Here is a 12,249-nt window from a genome sequence, read left to right on the forward strand (position 1 = left end):
TCTAATTCTGCCTGCAATTCATGGAGAATGAAGTACTCTGATTACAGGTGACAAAGGTAATTGAAACAGAAGAATATATTGCTGTATGCTTAATAAAGCAATTAATTTGAGAGATCTTGTACAACACTCCAGTGCGCTGATTCCTCCTCCTGTGGCAAATAAGCTACTGCATGAAATTTAGAAATCAGGATCTATTATATGTAACACAGCACAAAGGGCAATTTGTAGGTATGCAGGGCAGCAGCAGACTTTCAGTAATAGATTGATCCCGTCCTCCAAATATGAGAACTTTCCTTTATCAAAATCAACTTTCCATATCACAGCTTCACCTAAGCCTCACCACACTGACCTTCTCAGTATCTGCCATTTATTCCTGTGTGTTAAATCAGAAATCTACAAACTTTTGATATTAAAAAGGCTGAGCTGGACTTTCTCATAGCCTTTTGGAGGCTGTCATTGAGACAAATAACCATAATAATTAAACAGGTAGGACAGCCACTTAAAACAAAACAGCACAGCTGCACATTTTTTACACTGACTGTCAGAAAATTTTATGTATTTTTAAAAGGCAAGTTTCACTAGAAGAGTAATTATAAGAAAAAAAAAATTAAAACCTCAGTCTGTGTTCCAGAAATGAAGAGTCTGGGCATGGTCAAGGATCTGCTAGTTGTGGAACACTCACTCCATGAGAACTAACAAGCAGCCTAAATAAAAAAAAAAAAAATAGCATAGATAGTAAGGTCTCCCCTGAATTCAAGGTAACAAAACACCTTTATGTAGGGAACTAGAAATCCTTTTAACCATCAGTCATCATTCATTCATACTTGCCACAGCAGAAAGCAACTGAAGTATTTCACAGCATGCCATTTCAGAATTGCTGCCAGAAATTGGAGATGAAGGCTTTGTATTATCAGCATGGAAAACACAAATCTAGCATAGACCTAGTGTAAACTAACAGTAGCAAGGAAAGCGAGAGGCTGAAGTTCAAATGCCTTTTTTTGTTCCATTCCACCCTGCTTTGACCTTGTAGTTCCTAAGTCTGAATCACTGGAACACAGAAGTTGGTCCCTTGCCTTAGAGTCAGTGCTTGTCTGGCATCTAGAAAAATGACAGCTTGGCTTGTGGTTAGACTTCTAGGCATTAGAATTCAAATGAGTAAATAGCAAACATAATCATTCATTAAGGGGGTAATCTTTCCATAAATTTCTCCTTATGGAACAGGTATTTTTCTCAATAAATTTTTCTGTATCTCTTAGCTAGGGATTTTATTAAAAATACAAAATCTATGAGGAAGAGTAAATCAACAAATACTTCGTTGAATATCCTACTTAGGAAAAGAATAATTCTCCAATAGGAAGCTTCTGCCTACAAAATCTGTACTTGCAACACAAAAAATGAGAAACTTATTTTCCATGTTAAAAAAGCAGTTAAAGGAGTAGTGGTGGTTAAGTTAGGATGGTCTACGGATACAAGCATGGCAAGACGTGTAAGGGAAAATGACATCTTTCCATTAGACTAATTTTTATATTTAGAAAAAAAAGATGAGTTTTCCTGCACACAAACCTTTCGTCAAGTTCTTCAGAATGCAGTGTTATTCTTTGTGGTTGCAAATCATATTGCATTATTGTCTTCCGTTCTTCTTAGTTACTTGCACAGAACATAAATATTTACCCCATTGACCATTCCATCTCCCTGAGAATGAATGCCATCTACCATGTAAAAAATTTTGTTTATGGATTATGCTTTGCTTCCAACAGCACGAAAGTCTTTTTATAGTTCTATTACAGTAGCCATATTATGTCTTTTTTGTGCTGCTGTTGCCTAATGAAACTGTTCCCAAAATTGTGCTGTGCACCCTAAAACCACAGTAAGAAGCATTCTTGCATTAAAAGCTTTGTTACCTAAATAAAGAAAAGAGGGAGAGAATGAAAAAGAGGGCATGTTACAGATGGGGAACTGAGACACAGACTGATTTCCTCAAAAGTATTTTCCAAAGACTTACTTACAATAAATCAGTGGCAGAAGGTCTGATCTCTTATTCCCTATTCAGTCTCAAACTTTCTTTTATTATTTCCTCTTCCACATGATATTACTTACCGACACACGAGTAAGATAACTATCACAACCATGATGCTATGTTATTATATAGCACTAAGGATGAATAAAAATGCAAGCTATGGAGTATATCAGTTTTATATTGTGCTTTTGAATGTCACAGATCTCCATCCATAACAGTACTGCATCACTGTTTCCATAGCAACAAGATAACATGAGCCACTTTGGTGTACGTTACTGTCTCTGAAAGAGTCCAAACTCAAGATGAGAATATCGTATTGGACTTAGTAAATGAATTCTGATTTGTGCTTTTTATGCAAAATATATCCCTGAATGATGCATCAACTTGAATACTGGAGTTATTTAATTCGATGATAGCAAAGACATTATAGATAGAAACGAAAAACAGGTTTTCAGGTGTGACAATGAGCTGAAAATGCTTTTCTTTTTAGATAACAGGAGCAACAAGCAAACAGATTATCATGCCAAATTAAAAAATGTTTATATTAAATTGGCAGGAAGGAATACGGGATGATAGCAACATATAAGGCCCAACAAAACACTGTGGAGAATTAGAGAAATAGAAATAGCCCCCAAAACACACCTAATGGCTGAGGAAAAGGTGTGATAAGGAAAACGCACTCATAGTACAGGTATAATGGTAGCAAGCCAGGTGTCTGCACATCGCAGCAGTTGAGATTTGGGAGATGATAGAATGAGGAAGTAAACGAGCCCAACAAGAAGACAGCAAGTTACAGTGGAGCCAAAAAACAGCAGCAGGTACAACGGACAAGGAGCTGACTTGTGTGAAGTGATCAAAAACCTGCTGGGAATATGTACATGTACAGGATGGAAAAGAGAGGGAATGGTACTGCAAAGACAGGTAAGAAAAAATCACATATAAGGTGTAGACAAATCACGCCTGTCCATCTCCAGGAACCATTTCCACCACCTCTAAAAATCTGACCTGAGGTAGGGCAATCCCACACAAACCTCTTCCCACTGCTGAGCTACAAAGCTGACTACATAAGCTCACTTCCTTATCTCGTTTTTTGATTTTTTTTCAGGATATCAGTTGTTTCACAGAATAGTTTGAAAAGCAAAATGCATAAATCGGATAGTGAAACATGGGGAATTTTCTGACTGGCTCCCTGTGTGGCAGGGATGTGATTCAAATACTGTAACATGATGCATTCTTATAATTCAATTACTTTTTTCATATATTTTGGCTGTTTAGGTATTGTGTCTACCTTTTGATGTCTAAAAGTTAAATTAATTCAAAAAGCCTGTGCAGTTAGAAGAGCCTCCCTCTGACTTCTAGACATGTGCATGGCTGGGCTTGTATTCTCCTATCATATGTATCCCTTTTAATGGCTCAGACTTCAAGGGGCCGACAGCATTTCTTCATGTGATCAATAGCCTGAACAGTTGCTCTGTGCTCTAGCGTGTAAAATGGAAGGGGCCCGGCAGTGCTACCTCTCTCAAAAAGAGAATTAAGACAAAGTCACTTCTTTCAGTCCTGCTTGCCAGTTCTTCGTTTGTGTTGAATGTCACTGAATCCAGAGGGCAGCTCCATGCTGCCACACTGAAGCAGCAGCAGTCCCTCACTGATGAGGTCAGCAGCCACAGCAGAGCACAAAGGGGGGCTTTAATCAGTCGGTCCATAACCAGTTGAGGAGAGATTAAATTGCCTCCACTAAAACACTGGCCAATCCTCACCACAAGGAAAGTCTTCAGTTAAATGGTCTTTTCTTCTCTCAAAACTTTGCCTCACATCATTTGCGAGAGGAACCTGGAGAAATCTTTGTAAAATCATGAGAGCAAGGGATAGGCTTGTGTGAAAGTATGAAAGCGTAGCTGTATGGTCTACTGTGCAATAGTTTTCACCATGAAATATCCTATTCCTGTTTCATTCAGGCTGGTAGGGACTTAAGTGGCTCTAATGAGACAAGCATGAGCAACAGACAGACACAGACTGTGAACTGAGTTTTGGCAATAATATTTCTCGGGGGCTGGTTATGCTCCTGAGTTTTAAACGTCACTCACTTACTGAAGGAAGATAACTGAAGTAAAGATGAGCATAAACATATATCTGAAAAGAAAAGGGGAGATTTGCACCAAGTCATCCAGTGATCTCAGTCCTCTCTCAGTGAACCAGTCCTCTGACCTGCCCTGGGAGAGCTTTTCTTCCTCCTCCCTCACTGCCAGGTTTGAGTATCCTTTTCATCCAGAGGTCTCTGCCACTTCAGATCACCCGATCTACAGCTGACTTTTGCTCTAGCACGGCTCAGGTTTCTAGGGAGTTCAGAAATGACATTATTTTTACAGCATTCATTCAAGCTTTCAAATACAGTGAGAAATTTCAGCATCTATTGTATATAGACATAATATATTACATGTCCATAATATGACATGCCCCAACACATGTGCCCTACCTGCAGAATATACAGCTAAAGTGTATTTAATCTTCAGCACATACAAGAGCAATAAACAACTAGAACTTTGCCTCACAGTAGGAACATGAGAAATGCAAAAATCTGGTAAATGTTGCTGGAGCAACACTTTCAGTAGAAAAGTGACATAGGCAGTCTTTATCATAACGCTGACAAACAGACTATTTTTATAGGTGTTGGGATGTGTTACAGGACTCTTCCCCTTTTGCCTTGCAAAGGAACTTGCTAGAAGATACCAATAGGACTCCAGTCTTTAACCCTAAGCTTGATTTACCCCCACAACAACAAAATATAACAGTATTCTTTAAAGGGAGCCTACTCAGATTTGCCAAGTGAGATAGGTAAAACAAAAGCTTTGAAAACTATTTCACTCCTTCACAGGGAGGGTTTGAAGAGGATGCTTTTGTAGAGTGTTTTGTTTTACTTAGGGTTTTTTTTTTGACAGTCCTGATATGCAAACCAGCAAGTTTCAGTGACTTCCTGCATTACATTGACTTTATATCTCTTGGTTTCCAGACAATTATTCTTCTCTTCATCACCTCTAAATGCTGGTTTTGGTTCTGCTACTTGTTGCAGATGAGACTCCTGCACTACTGCCCCAAATCCCTGTTTTCTTATTACCTGTGTTTCATTCCTTTCTGGTAGGAGAAAATATAGTTTATATTTTCTTCCCAAATGCTCCAGCTGCAGGCAGGAAAACATAAGGTAGCTTTCCTTTTTACCATTACAGTACACAGGATGTGCACAACAAACTGGAACAAACAAATCAAGTGGCTGTATCAGAGTCCTTGGTATGGAACAAGATAATCTCTTCCTTTCATCAGGATTCCCATTTGCAACTTCACATTGTCTATGAACTCTGGATGCAACATTTGGACTGTTAGATGTCTGCAATACAGTGGTGGGGGATGGATACCAAAAGGTTTTCTTAATAATCAGCTAGATGGAAACAGGCATCTTAGGGTGAAATTCATTTAACAGATTTTAAATTCTTGTTTTAGGTCGAGGTGAGTAAGATCTTACTTTTCAGTGACTGAGTTTTTGCAGGATTGAAGGGTGCTTTGAGGCACAACATTGACTTGATTTTCTCAATGCAAGCCAGACATAAGGTGATCAGGAGTGGAAAATATATGGCAGATATTTACTTCTAGAAGACTTAAAAAATTGGGGGTTTAGTTCCTCCTCTTGATCATGGTACAGTTATATTAATTGCCTATATGTTTTGGGGCACAGGCGTCTGGAAGAAACAACACCATGTGATGAAAAATATCATCAGTAAGTGAAGAATGCACTAGGGAACACATTAAGAGAATGAGAAAAATATTTCGGGATATAGTTTAAACCCTGTCAGTTATGGAAAACAAAATACTCATAATCTTTATATGCTTCCTGTTTTTCTTCAATAGTATTATCTTCTCTTCTGATCAGAACAAACAAAAAATCCAACTAAAGCCAACTAAAAATTGCCCACCCAGCAATTTTTCTTTACCCTTCCTGAAACTGCAAGTCATTGTGTTGAACAGCTGCGAATTTCCCGCTCAGTAAGGGTTCTGTAACCTCATGTAGGTAATCCTCTATAGAAAATGAAATAATTTCTCACTAAGATTGTGCAGGTCCTCAGGTTACAGAAGAAGCTAGATGCATATTTTCCTCCAAGTCTGTTGGAAATCAGTGCTATCTCACAAATTGTTTTATTGAATAAGGAAGAGTGGGGGAACATTTGTCTTGAGTTTCTTGGAAGTTTTGCCTGATATAGTTTATAACTCTTTGTAGATCTCCTTGTAATGTCATACTGAGATCTTCCTAACTCATTCTGTACCACACAGAAAGTTGTCATAGGCCTGAAGCTGTTAATATCATAATATCGCATTAAACTGCAAAAAGAGAAATACAAAGAGGTATCATAGATATTCACCTTATATTCCTGCTCCTCTTGTCTCAAAAATATCCATTTCAAAAAATTTAATTTCAGAAAAAGTCTCCAGCATGATGTGCTTTGCTGTGCTGATTAGGAAAGTTAGACTTACACCTAACTGGCTCTTTAACCAAACACTTGTTAGAGACAAATGTTACCTCCTCAATCTACCAGTTGTTTAGAGAATACAGTCAACTTGCAAGAAGGAGAGTACCTCTATGTCTCTAAAAGGAGCTCAGTTTCCAAAATCCTTTAAAATGTAGGAATACTCAAGAGTAATGAAATGTCAAAGTGCCAAAGGAGGCCATGCTGTCCAAACTTTGCACTGGCTGTCACTTATCTATAAATCTTCTCTGACAACACGGAGGAAAGCATTCACACCAACCCTTGGGACTCTGCAGCACATTCCTGAGAGCTGGCAGCTCAGGGGTAACTCACACTGCTCAGGTTATCTGCTCACTTGTCCCAAGGAACCCAACTCCCTGCAGCTATCAGCTCACTCAAAGACCACCCTGATCTGGGGAAGACTGAGAAAAAAGAATTACTCCTATTTATACTATTAAAATTAATGCAAATTATTATGATGTTGGGGAAAAAAAAACAGAGAGAAAAGTAATATTAAGCATCCTCCCTGACTTGTGTATTGTATCAGTTACCACAGAGGGCTAGAAACTCAGTCTTTTGCCCTACAAAAGCTTCCTATGGTTGGTTGGCTAAAAGCAAAGTCTCTCCTCAGCTATTACAACTTAACTGCTTGAATGACTGCTTCAGCTCATCCCCAGTCCCTACGGACTCAGTTCTCCTTAATGCCTGCTGAATTTGTGGATTTTCTGTCTTTTCTAACAATACGTCTTCACAACATTGGAAAGTACAGTCTGTGCTAGCTTCTTCTCATGGTGTCCCACCATGTTGCACCTGGAACCTGCTGTTACATGACTCAGTTTTCTTCACAGCATATCGGAGAGAACACAGGGTCGCAAAGGCAAATGAGCTACTTAGGGAACGAGTATGAAAAACAGATCTAGTACAGGAGTAATCCTTTGTTAAGTCCTCTCAGCATTTGGCAACTAGAGGTTTAGAGACTTCTTCCACTGAAGTCTGAATCAGGACAATCATATCTAATAGCTACCTGTACGTGTGTGTGTGTGTGTGTATGCGTGCATATATATATACACAAAAAATATAAAATCCACTTATAGTTTTAGTCTTCGTAATACTTTAGCTAAAAAGTTCCACGTATTTTTTTGCCTGCTTCTTGCTACATGATAATTTCATTACTTTTACTTGTTCTTGTAGTGTAAATAATGGTGGAAGATGGTTACTCATCATGTCTCCTGTTCATGACTTTCCAGCCCTCTCTCATATCCCTACTGCCTCTAATTGAATATCTCTTCTCTGAAATAAAAAGTCTAAATCTATTTACTATATCTTCACATAGAGATCTGTTTCATATTCATTGCCATACCTCTTGTTCTTCTGTCTAAATATTTTTGCTGTTGAATATGCTTTTTCAGAGGGGATATCAAAACAGTTGTCAGTTTTTAAGATGTGGGTGCACCACCGATTTACAAAAAAACATAGGGCTGTGTTCTGACGTTCTGGTCTCTGCTTCCTCCCTGACAGCATGCAATCATCACAAAAACAGCATGCTGAGGAGGACATACTCAGAGATAGCTGATAGGAAATGCTCAGAGCAAGGAGATGCCACCACTAAATTCCACCCTTCTCTGGGGTTTTACAAGCTCCAGATCAGGATTAAAAACCACAAAACCTTCTCATGAGGAGCACTCCATGGTGTCATATACAATATATCACATTGTATGCAGAGCACTCACTGAATCTGGGAAAGCTCTGGTCCAATTTACCTCTATCTACTGGTGATGATTCAAAGCCATCCTTCTCGGCTCTAGAGGAGCACTCATAAAGGTGAACTTACAGGTGAGCCTCCTCCAAACTGATGCCTTGACTGGTGGGGGAAGCATCCAACTCTCCTCTGGCTCAGTGGGTCCTGAAGGGTATTTTGTAAGTTAAACAGTTCTAATAGGAGGGATAGAGAGTGTCTTCTCTTCAGACTAGAGCAGTAACAGGGCACTTTCTTCAAAGGCAAGAAACGTGGATTTAAATTCACAGAACTAAGGAACTAAACTGTAGTTTTCTGCGTGCTGGTCCAAAGCTCCAAATAGTGAGCTGCTATACAATAGGAAAAGAGAGCTCATACTTTCCAGCTTTGTTAAAAGGGGGGGGAAAAAAGTCAAAGTAAAAACAGTTGCTCCATTTTTATAGCCCCTGAACTATCAGGCTCTTGTGATAATAGGGACTCTATAAGACATCTTAAGCTGAAATGTTAGAGTACTCAAAAGTTATTCTTCACTCCTGAAATTCTCAACATAAAAGCCTAATTTTTGTAAATGTGTGAATAAAAATGGACAACTGTACACTATGTAGTGACACTTTCAAGAACAGAAAAGCAGGACATTCATTCTTATTTTTCCTGTCATACATGGGCTTCAGAACTGAGATTTCTACCATAGTATTGCAGCAAGAAAATAGGGGAGTTTTATCCAACCTGACAAATTGCAGAGTCTAGTAACAGGGAGAGACAGGAAAGTTTTTTTGCCTTTCTTTTTCATTTGCTTTGTTGGTAAATGTTTCCTCTAGATATTGGAAATGAACAGAGTAAAAGGAAAGGCGGGCTTGAATTCAGAAGAAATGAGGCTTTGATCTTAAAGAAGGTAAAAATCAGAGCACAGAGAGCACACGTATCACTAGGTCAGGGGAAGTGATGTCACACTCTTAATGAGCAATAACAATACTTCTGAAAAAAAACACTTCAAAAAATGCCTCCTAGATATTAAATCAAGGGGTATGTTTGCATGTTAACTGCCTCCAAGCAATCTTTGATATTAAACTACTTTACGTGCAAGACTTCCAGATCATTTACAGGGCAAATGTTTAGGAAAATAGGGGCTTTCCGAGCGCCTGAAAAGATTGTCTGACTGATTGTCTGTCTACAGGTTTTCTTTTAAAGCTATTTTAAGTATATGATCCCATCCCAGCTATTTAACTCGGGAACCTGTCAATTACATGCTGCCTAATTGAACTCTTGGATACTGTAGGATTGCGAGCCACAAAGCATATGAACAAAAATGTGAAGAAAGGGTTTTCTGCTGTGATTTCATCCTTCAAACCCAATTTGAAAAGGTCAAATTTCAGATTGCACAACCCCATTCAGACTTAGGGACTAAACTGGGACAATCACACAAAAAAAAAAAATGGAAAAGGAAAAAAAAGCTAATTTTTTCTTCCCCTTTTGAAAGGCAAGAGGAGGTCTTTAATATCAGTTACTTGCTGGGGCTGATAGCAAGGTCCGAGGGTGGAGAGAGGACAATGAAAATTGAAAAAGGGAAATATATGAGTCAGGTTTTGTACTGTAGAGCTAGTGAATGGATGAATGACTGACTGTGTGACATCTGCTTCAGAGACGCTTTGCAATCCTGCTTTCTTTTCTTTAATTTTTCTCCTTTAATGAGAAAATATGGGATACTAAACAGATTTAGGGGCTAAATAAGGGAAAATATCTCTGGAATAGATTTTGCAAACGGCTAGGAAAAAATTGTGTATTTCACAACAGTTCTGAGCCAGAGCCCTCTGAGGTTAAGTGAAAACCTTGATTTCAACAGGCTTTATGTCAGAACCTAAACCACAGTGTTTTACAGAAAGAAGAGTGGCAGTATCTATCTTAATATGTATTAAACCAATTTAAACTACCTATTTGATTAGCATACAAATGGATTTACATTGTCTCCATGTTTATTGATCAACTGCATAAACAAGTGTGACCTCAGCTGGTGCAAAACCTTAGGACTCCACCGACTCCAGTGGAACAGTGACAGTTTATGTCAGCAAGGAGATCTGAACCATAAAGGAGAAGGGGCTTTACATGGCATATGGCCATCCATGATCTTAAATAGTACGAAATATGACTGAGTGAGCTCATAATATTAGCTGATGAGCAGTTACTCTAAGGAAGATAAAGCATCTAACCACATATGCTCATGTAGCAGGTGGTTTGCAGTTATGATCATCCCCAAATGTTGTCAGAGCTATGCCTGGCACCTTCTTTGATATTTAAGGGGTAATTGAGTGTTAATTCTGTTGACCTTATTTGCAGAACCTCTTCCATCGTGGGAGCATTAGTGACTGTCAGGCAGCACACTTTACATAGCTATCTACAGAATGTTTTTCTTTTAGTGATTTTTTTTTTTACCTCAGGCAGTTCAGTCATGTAACTTCAGCAATCAATTTTGGCCCAAAGCAGCATAGGCCTCAGTCACAGAGAAGCAAGTATTTGCATGCAAGCTTGCTATTAAAGCACCAGGGAGAAGAGTGAGTCCACAAAAGCTTAAGAAATAGGAATCTGAGTTGAATCATCACACAGTCAGCTAAATTACTGGCCCTATAATTAGCCTTTTTGGAGGTCTCTTAAATTGTTAATCCCTTTGCTGGTTATAATTGCTTTATTGAATCTAAATTAATCCAATGTTTTAAGACATAATCATGCAATTCTAATGGCTACATAAAATAATCAAAAAATATTGAAACTATTTTGTCTGAGACCTAATTTAGATTAGACTCTGCTGAAACAATTAGTCTTGGGAATGGCATTTTTTGCAAAATTTTTTTGGAGGAGGATTGAGTTTGGGGGCTAGAGGAGTTGATATTTTATTTACACAGTGTATGCAAAGCAGTTGTATTTAAAAATTCACTAGATTGGGAGTATTCACTGAATATGGAGAGTGAGTCAGTGCCAAATCAGAACTGGATCCATGCCAGGAAAGAGAGCTGGGGGTTAGACATCTGTAAAGTGTTGGACTGGATGGAAGACAAACCTAAAACACTTCTGTTCATTACACATCTAGGTTATTTTCTATCCATTCATCTAGATCTGAATTTCCACACCAAAATCACTGTATCTAAAGATGGACATTTGCATATTTTGCAGTGCACAGAAACTTTATTGGGTCCCAGAAGGATTAACTTAACCTGAACATATACCACTGAAATACCCAAGGGTAATCAGGTCTTATCTGACCCAGTCTGGGATAGAAAAAAAAAAATATCATCCAGGTGTTTGGGACTTCCAACACTACTAGGAATTACCTCATTATCCTACAACACTAGCCTCATCAGATAAAGAGGATGAGGGGAAGGATGTGGAAACATGAGAAGGAGAGCAAACAAAAGGGAACGAGGGAGAAGAAAAAACATGTTGAGTCTTAATTGAGCTTGGAGAGGAGGCAGGAGAAAAACATAGTTGGCTGTGTTATGATTTATTCTCTCTAGTGACCTATGTTGGCAGTGAATTGAAATGTGCTCTTGTTCCTAACATATTTTTTATACCTTGTTTATCAAGTGTGAAGTTAAGGATGAACACATTTAAGTTATGGGCAAAGAATGACGCTTCTTTGGAGCTAATCTCATCAGGCATTACTTTGTAAAGCCCACTGTAAAGCACGTTAACATTTTCCTAGCTGTTACAGGAAGCCCCAGCTCAATGAACATGTTGGTTTCTCGTGTTAAAATAAACACTTAAATGTATTACACTTTATATAATCCCTTATATACATAATGTACAACTGTAATCCCATGTGCTTCACCAAGATATCATCACTGACCAAGCACAAGAAGAGAATTTCAAGTTAAATTTGAAAAGAGAAAAAGAAAAAGAAGAGCAGAGCCAGATACACAAACCAGTGGAAATAAAACTCTCTTTCTTTTTCTTCATTCACCTATAAAAGTAAGGAGAGATGGCCAAGCTTGGAGGGG

This window comes from Tauraco erythrolophus, chromosome 7 (genome assembly GCF_009769465.1).
Source record: "Tauraco erythrolophus isolate bTauEry1 chromosome 7, bTauEry1.pri, whole genome shotgun sequence".
Lineage (NCBI taxonomy): Eukaryota > Metazoa > Chordata > Aves > Musophagiformes > Musophagidae > Tauraco > Tauraco erythrolophus.